The following is a 14,078-nucleotide window of genomic DNA, read 5'->3' on the forward strand; positions in this document are numbered from 1 at the left end:
CTGGGCAATGAGTGCTTTTTTCCACTCAGTTTTTGAGCAATAGATATGGCTCTGGGACAAGTAATATACCAATGAAACAAATAGATGTCATCCCTTGATGGGTGAGTCTTATAATCTACCTCTTCCTCCCACTTGTGGGCTTGAGGAATCTGGAATAATCTTCTGCCACACAGAGATCACCATATCCCTCCTCTGGAGCCCCTATGGTTTGGGACACAAGCCCCCAGACAGTTCACAATATAACACAGAACCAGCTGCTTTCAAAGTTTCAGGGGTTAGTGGAAAATGAACAGGCAATATCTTGATAATTTCTATGCTGTTTACTTATGTTTATGTATTTGTTATTTTAAAACTGCCTAGTTCTCCAAAGGTCGTGAGCCAACATAAATCATATCCTCTACAATAAGACAAAAATAAAGTGGAGGCTTGGCTCAAGATAGCAGATTAAGAACATACTTCTTCAACCCTTTCTGCCTAACATCATTAGAAAGTACAGAAGAATATGTTTTATAGGAAGGTAATAAATGTAAAGCAGTGCTGATAAACAAGAAAGATTGCCATCAGGAGACCAGAAATGTTCAGGAATCTCTGGAAGATAAAAAGCAGATTGGACTGAAACTAAAGCCAATATATGCACATGAGATCATTCCAAGCTCACAGACAATAGACAGAAGTAGCTGGAGGGGCTCCAGGATAACTCTTGGGGTAATTAACTGGGCAACTGTTTCCAATAACAATTCTAGAAAAAGAGATGAGAGAGATGACAGAGGGAAAAGAATAAAGAAATAATGGAAGAAATTTTCACAGAGCTAAAGACAGACATGACGCTTTAGTGATACAAAGGACTACCAAGTATCAGAGAGAATGAATGAAAAAAACACTCACTTAGATGTGTCCTGGTGAAATTTCAGAATCCCAAAGATAAATAAAAAACCCTAAAAGCTGTCAGAGAGTACACACAAAAGAACAAGAATCAGATTCACATCAGACTTCTCATCAATAATGTTGGAAGTTAGAGGATAATGAGATAATGAAAATGAAAATTAGTTTGAATCTTATCCCTAGCCAAATAAGCTTTGATGCAGAAAGGTAAAATAATTTCCAGGCATACTTGGACTCAGAAAGATTTCAATCCACAGTCACTTTTGAAATTCTTGATGCTGTAGTTCAGCAAAATAAGTAATACAGTACAGGGATTATAGTCCATCATTTCAGTTCAGTCACTCGGTCATGTCCGACTCTTTGTGACCCCATGGACTGCAGCACGCCAGGCTTCCCTGTCCATCATCAACTCCTGGAGCTTACTCAAACTCATGTCCATTGAGTAGGTGATGCCATCCAACCATCTCATCTTCTGTTGTCCCCTTCTCCTCTCGCCTTCAATCTTTCCCAGCAACAGGGTCTTTTACAATGGGTCAACTCTTCGCATGAGGTGGCCAAAGTATTGGAGCTTTAGCTTCAGCATCAGTCCTTCCAATGAATATTCAGGACTGATTTCCTTTAGGATGGACTGATTTGGTCTCCTCGCAGTCCAAGGGACTCTCAAGAGTCTTATCCAACACTATAGTTAGTTGTATAACTTCCTACTTATATTTAGATAAGTATGCAAAAATAAAGTACAAATATGACATGATGGAAAGAAAGATGTACCATGTTCCTGGAAAGAAAAAGTGAACATTATAAAGATGTGAATTTTCCTGAAACTAGTCTACATATTTTGTTCAGTTCTCATCAAAATTCTAATGGGATGGGTTGGGAGATGGGAGGAGGGTTCAGGAGGGAGGGGACATATGTATACCTTGTCTGATTCATATTGATGTATGGCAGAGGCCAACATCATCAGATCAGATCAGATCAGATCAGTCGCTCAGTCGTGTCCAACTCTTTGCAACATGATATTGTACAACAATTATCCTCCAATAAAAAAATAAAAATAATAATTTTTTAAAATTCTGATAAGATTTTTTAAAAGTTTATTGGAATATTATTGCTTTACAGTGTTTTGTTAGTTTCTGCTGTATAACATTGTGAATCAGCTATACATATACATATATCCCCTCCCTCTTGAATCTCCCTTCTACCCATCTAGGTCATCACAGAGCACTGAGCTGAGTTCTCTGTGCTATACAATTGCTTTAAGGAATTTCTGGATGTTAATCTTCATACAAAACATCATGCCAACTTCACCTTGAAGGGGGTCAATTCAGACTCTTCTAGTTAAAGAACCGATCACTAAAATGCCCCACTTGAGCAGGTCTCTCAAAGTCAGAATGGTCTTCACTGGCGTTGTTTTTGTGTCTTGAAGAGAGCCCATCCTTTGTTGCAAAAACACATGTAGCATCTTTACTTTAAAATTGAAGTATAGTTGATTTACAGTGTTGTGTTAATTTCTGCTGTACAGCAAAGTGACTCAGTTATACATACATATACATTCTTTAACACATGTAGCATCTTGTCCCTTGACAGCCATCATACTTCAACTTAGAAAAGCAGTGTCTTGAATTCACTGCTTAATTCATCTCACAATAGTCAAGAAGGAAGTGAAATCCAAGGCCATGTTTTGATCATATTTCTGATCGTCACACTTCCTTTAAAAACTGAGACACAATCAGGAAACAGGTTGTTAACCATCAGTTGTTTTCCATGAATAAATCTGCTCGGGTGTTCAGGCACAACCTTTAATTTCTTTGTTTTCCAACACCCTTCCTTGCTGTACACATCACAGATTCTCTACCAAGACTCACCCAGATGCACTGTTTTCCCCAGTTAAAATCATCACTCACAAAATAATCACTAACTAAATGAAGAAAAAACACTCTCCTTCTGTACTCTGGGTTGGCAGTGATAAACAGAACAATAATAAAAATCATTGAATGCAACAATCATATATGCCCTACACATATGCCAAGAGTTGATTTATGCTCTAAATCAGTGGTTTCATTTAAGTATAGTGTGAAATGCCTGCTTTCAGGTACACGTGATAGTAATTGCTCTTCCTTTTGTTTGCAGTTGATGTTTTGTAATATCCAACAGTGTTGTTTAACACCTTTTTTATTCTTTCTGTCTAAACAGAATATTTGTCATTAAATTTGCAGCTGCTACTGCAATCTTCTGGGCAATCAAATAGCCTATACCTGGGTATTAAGTCTGAGTATGTGCTTAACTCCATGAAATAAAGACTAAAATTAACAGAGGCTTCAACAGAGTAGTAGTTGACTTCTATCTCATATAATAGTCTGGACTTTTAGAAGGCTCAAGATTGCCCCGGAGGCTCTGTTTCAGCGAGTCATCCAGAGATCAAGGCTCCTCCTAGCCTATTATCCTGCCTTCTCTCAAGTGTTGGCCTCACCTAGATGGTCCAAGATGGCTCACCACCACATCCACATCTCAGGCAAGAGATGAAAGGTGTCCCTTTAAAAATACACCCTAAAAGTTGCATGCATCACTTTCCCTCAAATCCCATTGGCTAAAATTCAGTCACATGATACATGGCTTCAAAGAAACTGAGCACTTGTGTATTTATTCTGATTGTCCATGTACCCAATTAACACATCAATTTCTCTTTCTGCAAATGAAAGGGGAACACGGATCTGAATGACCTCTAGGAGCCTCTGTCACATCCTGATTCTGCTATAAGGTGGAAATCCTTGAATAATGCACCTTTAGTTTGGCATATTCTTTGCTTTAATGAAAAAATATTAATTTGTTACTAAAAAAGCATTATAATATACTTGCATTGGAAATATTCAATATTGTGTGATTTGTTAAAAAAGGACGCAAAAGCTGTGATACCTTTATGCAAACCCTCATGCAAAGTTTTATTTTTAAACTTAGTCATCAGCATATTTCCTAGTCACACTTTTCTCTTTTTTTTTTGGCTGCTTATGTGAAAAGCAAAATCACACATTTACTTGTTACAGAACACACAGATACACAGTCTATATTTGTAATTGAGTCCTGCTCACTAAGTTTACACTATTTTTAGTTATATGTGTATTACTATTTTCTTGAGTTCTTTTATACTTCATTGGACCATTTAGAGTCATTGATTCAGTTTTTTGAATTGAGGACATATGAGCACAATAAACAACGGAAACAACAAAAAATATAACATCCAGGAAATAACATACAAAAGCAAACAGCCATCTTGTAACTGAATGATTAGGCAAGGCAAGCTGATAATTCTGTCCCTTAAGACTTTAATGATCTTTAGGAACATTAAAGAATTTCTGTGACCATTATAATTGATCTTATATTTTTAATCTTGGGAATATATGTGAATGAATTAATTTCATTGCCTTTTCCATAAAACTATGATACTCTCTCAGAACCACTTGAGGGAGACCATCAGGGACCCATTAGTGGTCTGAGGCCTGCACTTTGAGAAACACTGTTTCTTTAAGTTGGCCCTAATGTGGTTAATGTATTTATTTGCAGGGCTCAACTAATCAATTTCAGTCTTTGTGAGGCAGGAGGGTGTATGTCTCTGTTTGGGATGAAGGTGGGGGTGTGGTGGGAGATTAGGAGCAAGGGAGGGAGTCAATCCATAATATTAAACTCCTATTTAAATAAAAATTCCATTAACAGAGATTTTAATAGCTCAGAAAATTAGCTTGAACCAGTCAGTGTCATAGTGTTTTACAAATTGACCTTTGCTACCCAGTTGTTGCTCTTTTCCATCTTTACAAAGTTTTGGAGAGATACTTTAGATAAATATGCAATCTAAATTTCAATGATCCTTGAGCTGTTTAAGTCTCTAGCAGCACTACTAATGGACTGACGTTCCAAGAGTCAAGTCCTTACGAAAAACAGAGATCAAAATAATTGTCGACCTACCAGTCTTCCCTTGTGGACTTCATAGTGTGGGGAATTTGCACAAATGGAATGTAATCTGCTAAAGACCATCTCCCTGGCATGTACTAAAGTTGAGGAACGCATGGCTAGGGAATGGCTTCCCTCTGGAACCTGGAAAGAAACTGGGTCACTTTGCTCAGTTTCCTTCTCTGGACCTTCGCTGAATCATAGCTCCAGTGCTTTGGGGAGCCTTCACCAAACTTTTGGAGATGATTAAGTTTATCTAGAGCAGCAGCAGTATAGATAGTTATTTTCCAATTTGAAAGAAATCTGAAAGATTCTGAGCAGCTAGAGTGAGATTGATACCTACTTTAATACACTTGATTCAATAAAGTATTTTTCTGATTGAACTAAAATTGTGAAAATTGATGGACCAAAAGCCATTTGCTCACTCCACAAATTGGAGAATCTCAGGGCTATAAGAGACTCTAGATGTATGTATAATCAAACTTTTCTTCTACTCTACTCCACCTGGTAGTAGTGATTATAATATGGTACTGGTATCATATGGTGTGATACTGGTATGATTATATGGTACTGGTACTATGTAACTTAGACGTTATAGTATATGTAAGGTTCTTTGACATTCTAGCGGGTATATCATTAGATCTTATGGAGAAAAATGAGGAAATCAGATTAGCACTGCCATTCTGTAATACTAACACCACACACTTTTGTTTTTGAGCTCTGGAAAACTAAACAAGTAGTCTCCAAATCCCAAAATAGGAAGTAGCTCTCAGACACTAGTGCCTTGAAGAATGATCTCAAAATAATTTACCAATATTTTGGACTATATGCTCTTGCAGGACATTGCTTCTCCCCTACCGACAGGTGGAGTGTATTTCCCCTCTTTCTGAACCTGTCAGGCTTTTGTTACTGCCTTCACAATGTAGGCCAGGTCCTAAAAGGCAATATGATTTCCACCTGCCCATTCCATCCCTCTCTTGGGATGCTTGCTCTTGGAACTCAGCCAGCATGATGTGAGTAAGCCATGTGGTCACATGGAAAGGCTACTTGTGGGCAACTGCAAGACATTGTGAGTGAATAGGCCCTCTGATGATTTCAGCCTCCAGCTTTAGAGGCAATTGGCTGAGGCCAAATAGAGCAGAACCCTACTCAAACTGCATACTTATGAGCAAAATAAATGTTGTTATGTTAAGCCACTATCTTGAGATATTTGTTATGAAGCAATAGATAACTGGAACATAAGGATAGCAGAGAGATTTGGCAGCAGCTTGAGGGATTGTGGGGACAAGGGAGAGTGGAGATGGAAGTTAACAGAGGATGTGTTGAGAGGTGCAGAAGGGTAATGATGAGTTTGGTTTTAGGTGTGCTGTGTGTGAACTGCCTGAGAGGAGTATCTGAATAGAAATATCCAATAAGCATTTGGATATAATTGGTCAGAGAAGTAATATATAATGGGTGAGAGAAGTTACCTCTCTGAAAAGAATATTAGCCTGGGAGGTGAGAGACCTTGGTTAATTTCTGACTCAGCTACTAACTTGCTTGATGGACAAGCTCTTCTTCATCTCTCAGAATCACTGTCTCTTGTGTACATTAAAAGATGTGGAATTTTAACATCCTTTTCTTCTCTAACAAATCTAACTTGAATTTCTCAAAGTAATGTCTCCAATGACCACATAAGAAGCTCTTGTATATTCAGAGAATATAATTTGCCCTGAAAATATCAACCTTAGGAAGTTCTCATCTTATAGTGTGCTGCTCCAGCTGCAAACACGAATAATACACTTCTACTTTTCTAAGCATTCCTAACCTAGACAGGTTGGAACATGTTGTAACCATTACTCTCAAACTGATTATACTCAATAGTTTCCAAAGTTGGCTTCCTGCCTTTATCCATGGAGCTATTCCCCATATCATGAGTTCAATGTGATTCTTAACTTTTGGGGAATTTTTATGAAAGCTAGGTGGATTCTCTCCAGAACAATGAACATATATTTTTACACAACTTTTTGAAGAATCTTGATTAGTTCACAGACCCTTCTCCCCATGTTGAAGCCAGAATGCAGGCCAGCAGGCTCAGACCTTACATGAATTAAGAGCGTTCCATGATCTTTACTAGTAGTTTGACTTCTAAACAATACTTACTGTGTAAACATGGGGAGGTTTCTTAAATTTCCTGCCCTCTTGTCTCATTTATTGTTTCACTATAATCTTTTTTTGAATTTATTTTATATTTTAGAACAGTTTACAGTTCACAGCAAAATCAAGTAGAAAGCACAGAGTTCTCATATACTCCCTGCCTACATACACTCCCAACTCCCTACACTATTAAACTCCCAAACGACGTGGTACATTTGTTACAATCAGTGAACCTATGCTGACACAACACTATCACTCAGAGTCCATGGACTGCATTAGGGTTCACTCTTGGTGTTGTACCTTCTATGCAGTTTGACAAATGTAAAATGACACGTATCCACTATCATAGGTATCACAAAGAAGAGTTTCACTACGCTGCAAATCTTCTGTGATCTTCCTATTCATCCCTCCCTCCCTAATTCTTGACACCACTGATCTTATAATGTCTCCATAGTTTTGCCTTTTAAAGAATGTCATATAGTTGGAATCACACAGTTTATAGCCTCTCCAAATCATCTCATATCACTTAGTTTTCATCTATGCCTTTTCATGTCTTGATAACACATTCCTTTTTGGCACAAAATAACATTGCATCACCTCAATGGACCACAGGATCCATCCACTTCCTAAAGGACATCATGGTTGCTTCCAAGTTTTAGCAATTATGAATAAAGCTGTTATAAACATCCCTGTGCAGGTTTTCATGTGAACAGAAGCTTCCAAATATCCAAGAAGCAAACTGCTGGGTTTCTAAATAAGATTATATTTAGTTTTGTAGAAAAGTACCAAACTGTCTTCCAAAGATGCATTTTGCATTCTTACCAGCAAAGAAAGAGAGTTCCTATTGCTCCACATCCTCACAGGCATTTGGTGTTATCAGTGTTTTAGATTTTGGCCATTCTAATAGGTGTATACTCAGGCGGAGAAAGACAAATATCTTATGATATCATTTGCATATAGAATGTAAAATATTATACAAATTAACTTATTAACAAAAAAAAATAGGTTCACAGACATAGAAAACAAACTTAAGGTAATCAAAGGGAAAAGAGGGTTCAGTTCAGTCCATTTCAGTTAAGTTGCTCAGTTATGTCCGACTCTTTGTGACCCCATGGACTGCAGCACGCCAGGCCTCCCTGTCCATCACCACTCCTGGAGCTTACTCAAACTCATGTCCATTGAGTCGGTGATGTCAATCAACCATCTCATCCTCTGTTGTCCCCTTCTCCTCCTGCCTTCAATCTTTCCCAGCATCAGGGTCTTTTCAGATGAGTCAGTTCTTTGCATCAGGTGGCCAAAGTATTGGAGTTTCAGCTTCAGCATCAGTCCTTCCAATGAGTATTCAGGACTGATTCCCATTAGGATGGACTGGTTGGATTTCCATGCAGTCCAAGGGACTCTCATGAGTCTTCTCCAACACCACAGTTCAAAAGCATCAGTTCTTCAGCACTCAGCTTTCTTAATAGTCCAACTCTCACATCCATACATGACTACTGGAAAAACCACAGCTTTGACTAGACGGACCTTTGCTGGCAAAGTAATGTCTCTGCTTTTCAATAAGCTGTCTAGGTTGATCATAACTTTTCTTCCAAGGAGCAAGCGTCTTTTAATTTTATGGATGCAGTCACCATCTGCACTGATTTTGGAGCCCCCCCCAGAAATAAAGTCTGTCACTGTTTCCATTGTTTCCCCATCTATTTGCTATGAAGTGATGGGACCAGATGCCATGATCTTAGTTTTCTGAATGTTGAGTTTTAAGCCAAAATTTCACTCTCCTCTTTCACTTTCATCAAGAGGCTCTGTAGATCTTCTTCACTTTTTGCCATAAGGGTGGTGTCATCTGCATATCTGAGGTTATTGATATTTCTCCTGGCAATCTTGATTCCAGCTTGTGTTTCATCCAGCCTGGTATTTCTCATGATGTACTCTGCATATAAGTCAAATAAGCAGGGTGACAATATACAGCCTTAATGTACTCCTTTCCCAATTTAGAACCAGTCTGTTGTTCCATGTCCAGTTATAACTGTTGCTTCTTGACCTGCCTATAGATTTTTCAGGAGGCAGGTCAGGTGGTCTGGTAGTCCCATCTCTTTCAGAATTTTCCACAGCTTGTGGTAATCCACACAATCAAAGTCTTTGGCATAGTCAATAAAGCAGAAGTAGATGTTTTTCTAGAACTCTCTTGCTTTCTCAATGATCCAACAGATGTTGGCAATTTGATCTCTGGCTCCTCTGCCTTTTCTAAATCCAGCTTGAACATCTGGAAGTTCATCATTCACATACTTTTGAAGTCTGGCTTGGACAATTTTGAGCATTGCTTTACTAGCGTGTGAGATGAGTGCAATTGTGCAGTAATTTGACCATTCTTTGGCATTTCCTTTCTTTGGAACTGAAATTAAAACTGACCTTTTCCAGTCCTGTGGCCACTGCTGAGTTTTCAAATTTGCCAGCATATTGAGTGCAGTGCTTTCACAGCATCATCTTTCAGGATTTGAAATAGCTCAACTGGAATTCCATCACCTCCACTAGCTTTGTTCATAGTGATACTTCCTAAAGCCCACTTGACTTCACATTCCAGGATGTCTGGCTCTAGGTGAGTCATCACACCATCTTGATTATCTGGGTCATGAAGATCTTTTTAATATAGTTGTTCTGTCTATTCTTACCACCTCTTATTAATATCTTCTGCTTCTGTTAGGTCTATACCATTTCTGTCCTTTATTGTGCCTATCTTTGCATAAAATTTTCCCCTGGTATCTCTAATTTTCTTGAAGAGATCTCTAGTCTTTCCCATTCTATTGTTTTCCTCTATTTCTTTGCACTGATCACTGAGGAAGGCTTTCTTATCTCTCCTTGCTAGTGTTTGGAACTCTGCATTCAAATGGGTATGTCTTTCCATTTCTCCTTCGCCTTTCACTTCTCTTCTTTTCATAGCTGTCTGTATGGCCTCCTCAGACAACAATTTTGCCTTTTTACATTTCTTTTTCTTGGGGATGGTCTTGATCACTGCCTCCTGTACAATGTCATGAACCTCTGTCCATAGTTCTTTGGGCACTCTGTCTAGCAGATCTAATCCCTTGAATCTACTTCTCACTTCTACTGTATAGTCATAAGGGATTTGATTTTGGGTCATACCTGAATGGTCTAGTGGTTTTCCCTACTTTATTCAATTTAAGTCTGAATATGGCAATAAGGAGTTCATGATCTGAGCCATAGTCAGCTTCCAGTCTTGTTTTTGCTGGCTGTATAGAGCTTCTCCATCTTTGGCTGCAAAGAATATAATCAATCTGATTTCGGTATTGACCATCTGGTGATGTCCATGTGTGGAGTCTTCTCTTGTGTTGTTGAAAGAGGGTGTTTGCTATGACCAGTGCATTCTCTTGGCAAAACTCTTTTAGCCTTTGTCCTGCTTCATTCTGTACCCCAAGGCCTAATTTGTCCATTACTCCAGGAACGAGGGTAGGGAGGGATAAATTAGGAGTTTGGGATTAGAAGATACAAATTACTATATATAAAACAGATAAACAACAAATTCCTACTATATAGCACAGAGACAGCATTTTCAATATCTTATCATAAACCATAATGGAAAAGAATATGAAGAAAGATATAGATACACACACACACACACACACACACATATTGTAACACTGAATCAGCTGTACACCAGAAACTAGCCCAACATTGTAAATCAACTATACTTCAATTTAAAAATTAACTAGGGACTTCCCTAGTGGTCCAGCAGCTAAGACTCTGCACTCCCAAAGCAGGGGGCCCAGGTTTGATCCCTGGCCAGGGAACTAGTTCCCACATGCCACAACTAAGAATTTATGTGCTACGAGTAAAAGTCCTGCTTGCCCAGATGAAGACTGAAGATGCTGTGTGCCACAACTAAGACCTGCCACAGCCAGATAAATACATAAATATTTTAAAACTTAAGTGAAAGCAAAAATATAAGAATAAATTTAGCCTGTTGTGATGGATTATCACTTGTTTTAAAAGCAGTAATTAAATAAGGAAAATAATATCTACCTTGTGGTGTCAATTTAAGATCTAAATTGAATAATATTATACACATAAGGGGCCTAGCATCACGCCTGGCATGTAGTAGGAGCTCAGTAACTGGTAGCTTCTTCCTTTTGAACCTCTCCCACAATTGAAAACCACTGATACTGAAGCCCAGTTCCCAATCTACTCCCAGGGAGGCTCTGAATCCCCTGCCATAAGAATATTCTGGCATTGAGAGGAAGCTACCACCATATTACAACCTTAGCCCTCTGATTCTTGAAAACTTATCACAAAGCAGGTCTCATGGTGCAGTGCCTGTATCGTGTAATTGAAACAATTCTTGTCAATACATCTCCAATAGCAAACCCCAAAGGAGCAAAATCTGTCTGAAAATCTCTAGTTTCCAGAAGTATGAAGTTCACTTCTTTGGAACACTAGTTTCTCACCTGACTATAAAAGCTCACATAGTTTTCTCATGCTTAGTAGGACGAGCATCTACCAAAATCATTAGAATCAGCTGATAAATGGATTTGACCTTATAATTTGTGAAGTACCACGCTGGCACAGTGGAACAAAAATCCATGGCTTAGAGTCCACCGATATTTGATTCATCTCAGAGAGTGTTTGCAGGGGACCAGATCCAGGGCAGTGACTCAATGCAGCTTTCAAACATGTTGGCCAGAAAAAGCATAGGCTCCAATAGGAGTGTTGTCAGTGGTAAATCACCTGCACACTTCGGGAAACAGTGTGAGAAAGGGTAAATGTTTTCCTGGGCTGGTTGTCATGGCATTCGGAAACAGGCACACTTGAAAGATTAGGGCTTGTCTGTTTCGTCTTCTATATCCTGATGTTGCATATACAACAGAACAAGGGTGTCACATGGAGTAGGTTCAAGCCAAAATCTACCAGAAAATATCCTAAGGCCAATTTGGATCTTCCCTGTGGGTCCCAGAGCCAGGCCCGCCCTCTGAGGAGCCCTGCCAGGGGCCTCTATGCCTTTGTGTGTGGGTTGCGGTCTGCTGAGTCATTGCTCTTTATTATCATTGCAACTCATGAGGCGCTGCTTTGTAGGCAATTTTGTGATCCTTCCTTCAGTTTCCCTAGTTTGGAAGTAACTCAGAATTCTAAGAGAGGCTGCCTTCTTCCTGAATTTATGGGTCTATGGAAAGGTGTTGTCCTATGCCAGAGGCACCAGAGAAATTATCACAGCAAAAGTCATTTCTCATTCCATGCAGTAAACATCCACGGGCAGTCCAGGAAATGGGCACAGCCGTTGTCCTTGCAGAGCCTACGTGGAATCATCAGCGATGAAAACAACTAGTTGGAAAACCAAGTGGACCTGGGAAATCTCCAAAAAGCCTTGTATGTAAATACTGTCAGCCCCAGGAAAAGAAGGCCATCTCTCCTTATGCCATTTCTCTATGAGCATTTTGCCACAGCTCTGAGGAACTTTGAGAAAACAACTCAAATTTAAATCATTACTCTCTATAAGTTACTCCATTCTACTTTCTTCCCAGCTTTATTGAAGTACCATTGGCATATAATGTCAAAGTATAAGGTGCAAAACGTGATTATTTGATACATGTGAATATTGCAAAATGATACCACAGTAAGGTTAATACCTCCATCACCTCGTGTATTTAGTGTGAATTTTAGTTTTGTTTTTGGTGAGAACAGGTAAGAGTTACCCTCATGTACACAATATAGTATTGTGAACTGTAGTCACCATGCTGCATAATAGATCCTCAGAACTTATTCAAAGAACATGAACGACTGCTTTGTATGGCTGGTGGCACTTTGAAACTCTTCTAGGCCAATATAATTTCTGCTGTGGCTTAGGTTGTGGAACTAGATGAAGTAGCTGTGAAGAACATGCTCAGTTGCTTTAGTTGTGTCCAACTCTCTGTAACCCATGGACTGTAACCCACCAGGCTCCTCTGTCCATGGGGTTTTCCAGGCAAGAATACTGGAGTGGATTGCCATGCCCTCCTCCAGGGGATCTTCCAGACCCAGGGATTGAACCCATGTCTCTTATGTCTCCTGCATTAGCAGGCAGGTTCCTTACCACTAGCACCATCTGGGAAGCCTGCTGTGAAGGCATCATGGTTAAATCGTGGATGCCAAAGCCAGATTGTCTGACTTCAATTTTTGGCTCTGCTACTTACTAGCTGTGTTATCTTAGGTAAGTTATTTAAGATATCTGTGCCTTAATCTTCTAATCTATAAAATAGAGACAGTTATAGTACTTATCCCATAGTATGAGCAGCATTGTCAGCAAAATTCTGTCTAAAATGAGAACTCTTTATTATTATTGAAGTACAGTTGATTTACAATGTTGTCTTAGTTTCTGGTGTACAACACAGTGAATCCGTCATATATATATATATATATATATATATATATATATTCTTTTTCATGTTCTTATCCATTATGGTTTATTACAGGATATTGATTATAGTTCCCTGTGCCATACACTAGGTCATTGCTATCTACTTTGTATATAGCAATTTGTATCTGTTAATCCCAAACTCCTAATTTATCTCTCCCTTACCCTAAAAGGTGAACTTTTATCTGGGTAAAAATACTGGTCTGTAAAATTAGCTTTAATAACATTATCTACTTGTCTATAAGTTAAATTATATCATTCTTACCTTAATCAACTAAACAGAATACTGAAGATATTACAGAGCCACAATCTTGAACTGTATCTAGTAAAACTCTAGTAAAGGAAGTGTGAAAATTAGAAACAGAAATATATGAAACATGTTATTCATATACACCTCTAGGTGTTGTAGTCTTCCACCTTTATTAATTTAGATTTTAACAAGACAAAAAGCAGCCTACTGAATGGGAAAAGATATTTGCAACTGATGTGTTTGATAAGTTGTTAATAGTCAAAATGTATAAAGAACTCATACAAATCAATGTCAACAAAACAATCTGAATAAAAAATGGGCAGAGGACCTGAATAGACATTTTTTCAAAGAAGACATACAGATGGCCAATAGGCACATGAAAAGATGTTCATCACTAATCACCAGGGAAATTCAAATCAAAACCACAATGAGATATCACTTCACACCTGTCAAATGGCTATTATCAAAAAGACAACA

The sequence above is a fragment of the Bos indicus genome, chromosome X (genome assembly GCF_029378745.1).
Source record: "Bos indicus isolate NIAB-ARS_2022 breed Sahiwal x Tharparkar chromosome X, NIAB-ARS_B.indTharparkar_mat_pri_1.0, whole genome shotgun sequence".
NCBI classification, from domain to species: Eukaryota; Metazoa; Chordata; class Mammalia; order Artiodactyla; family Bovidae; genus Bos; species Bos indicus.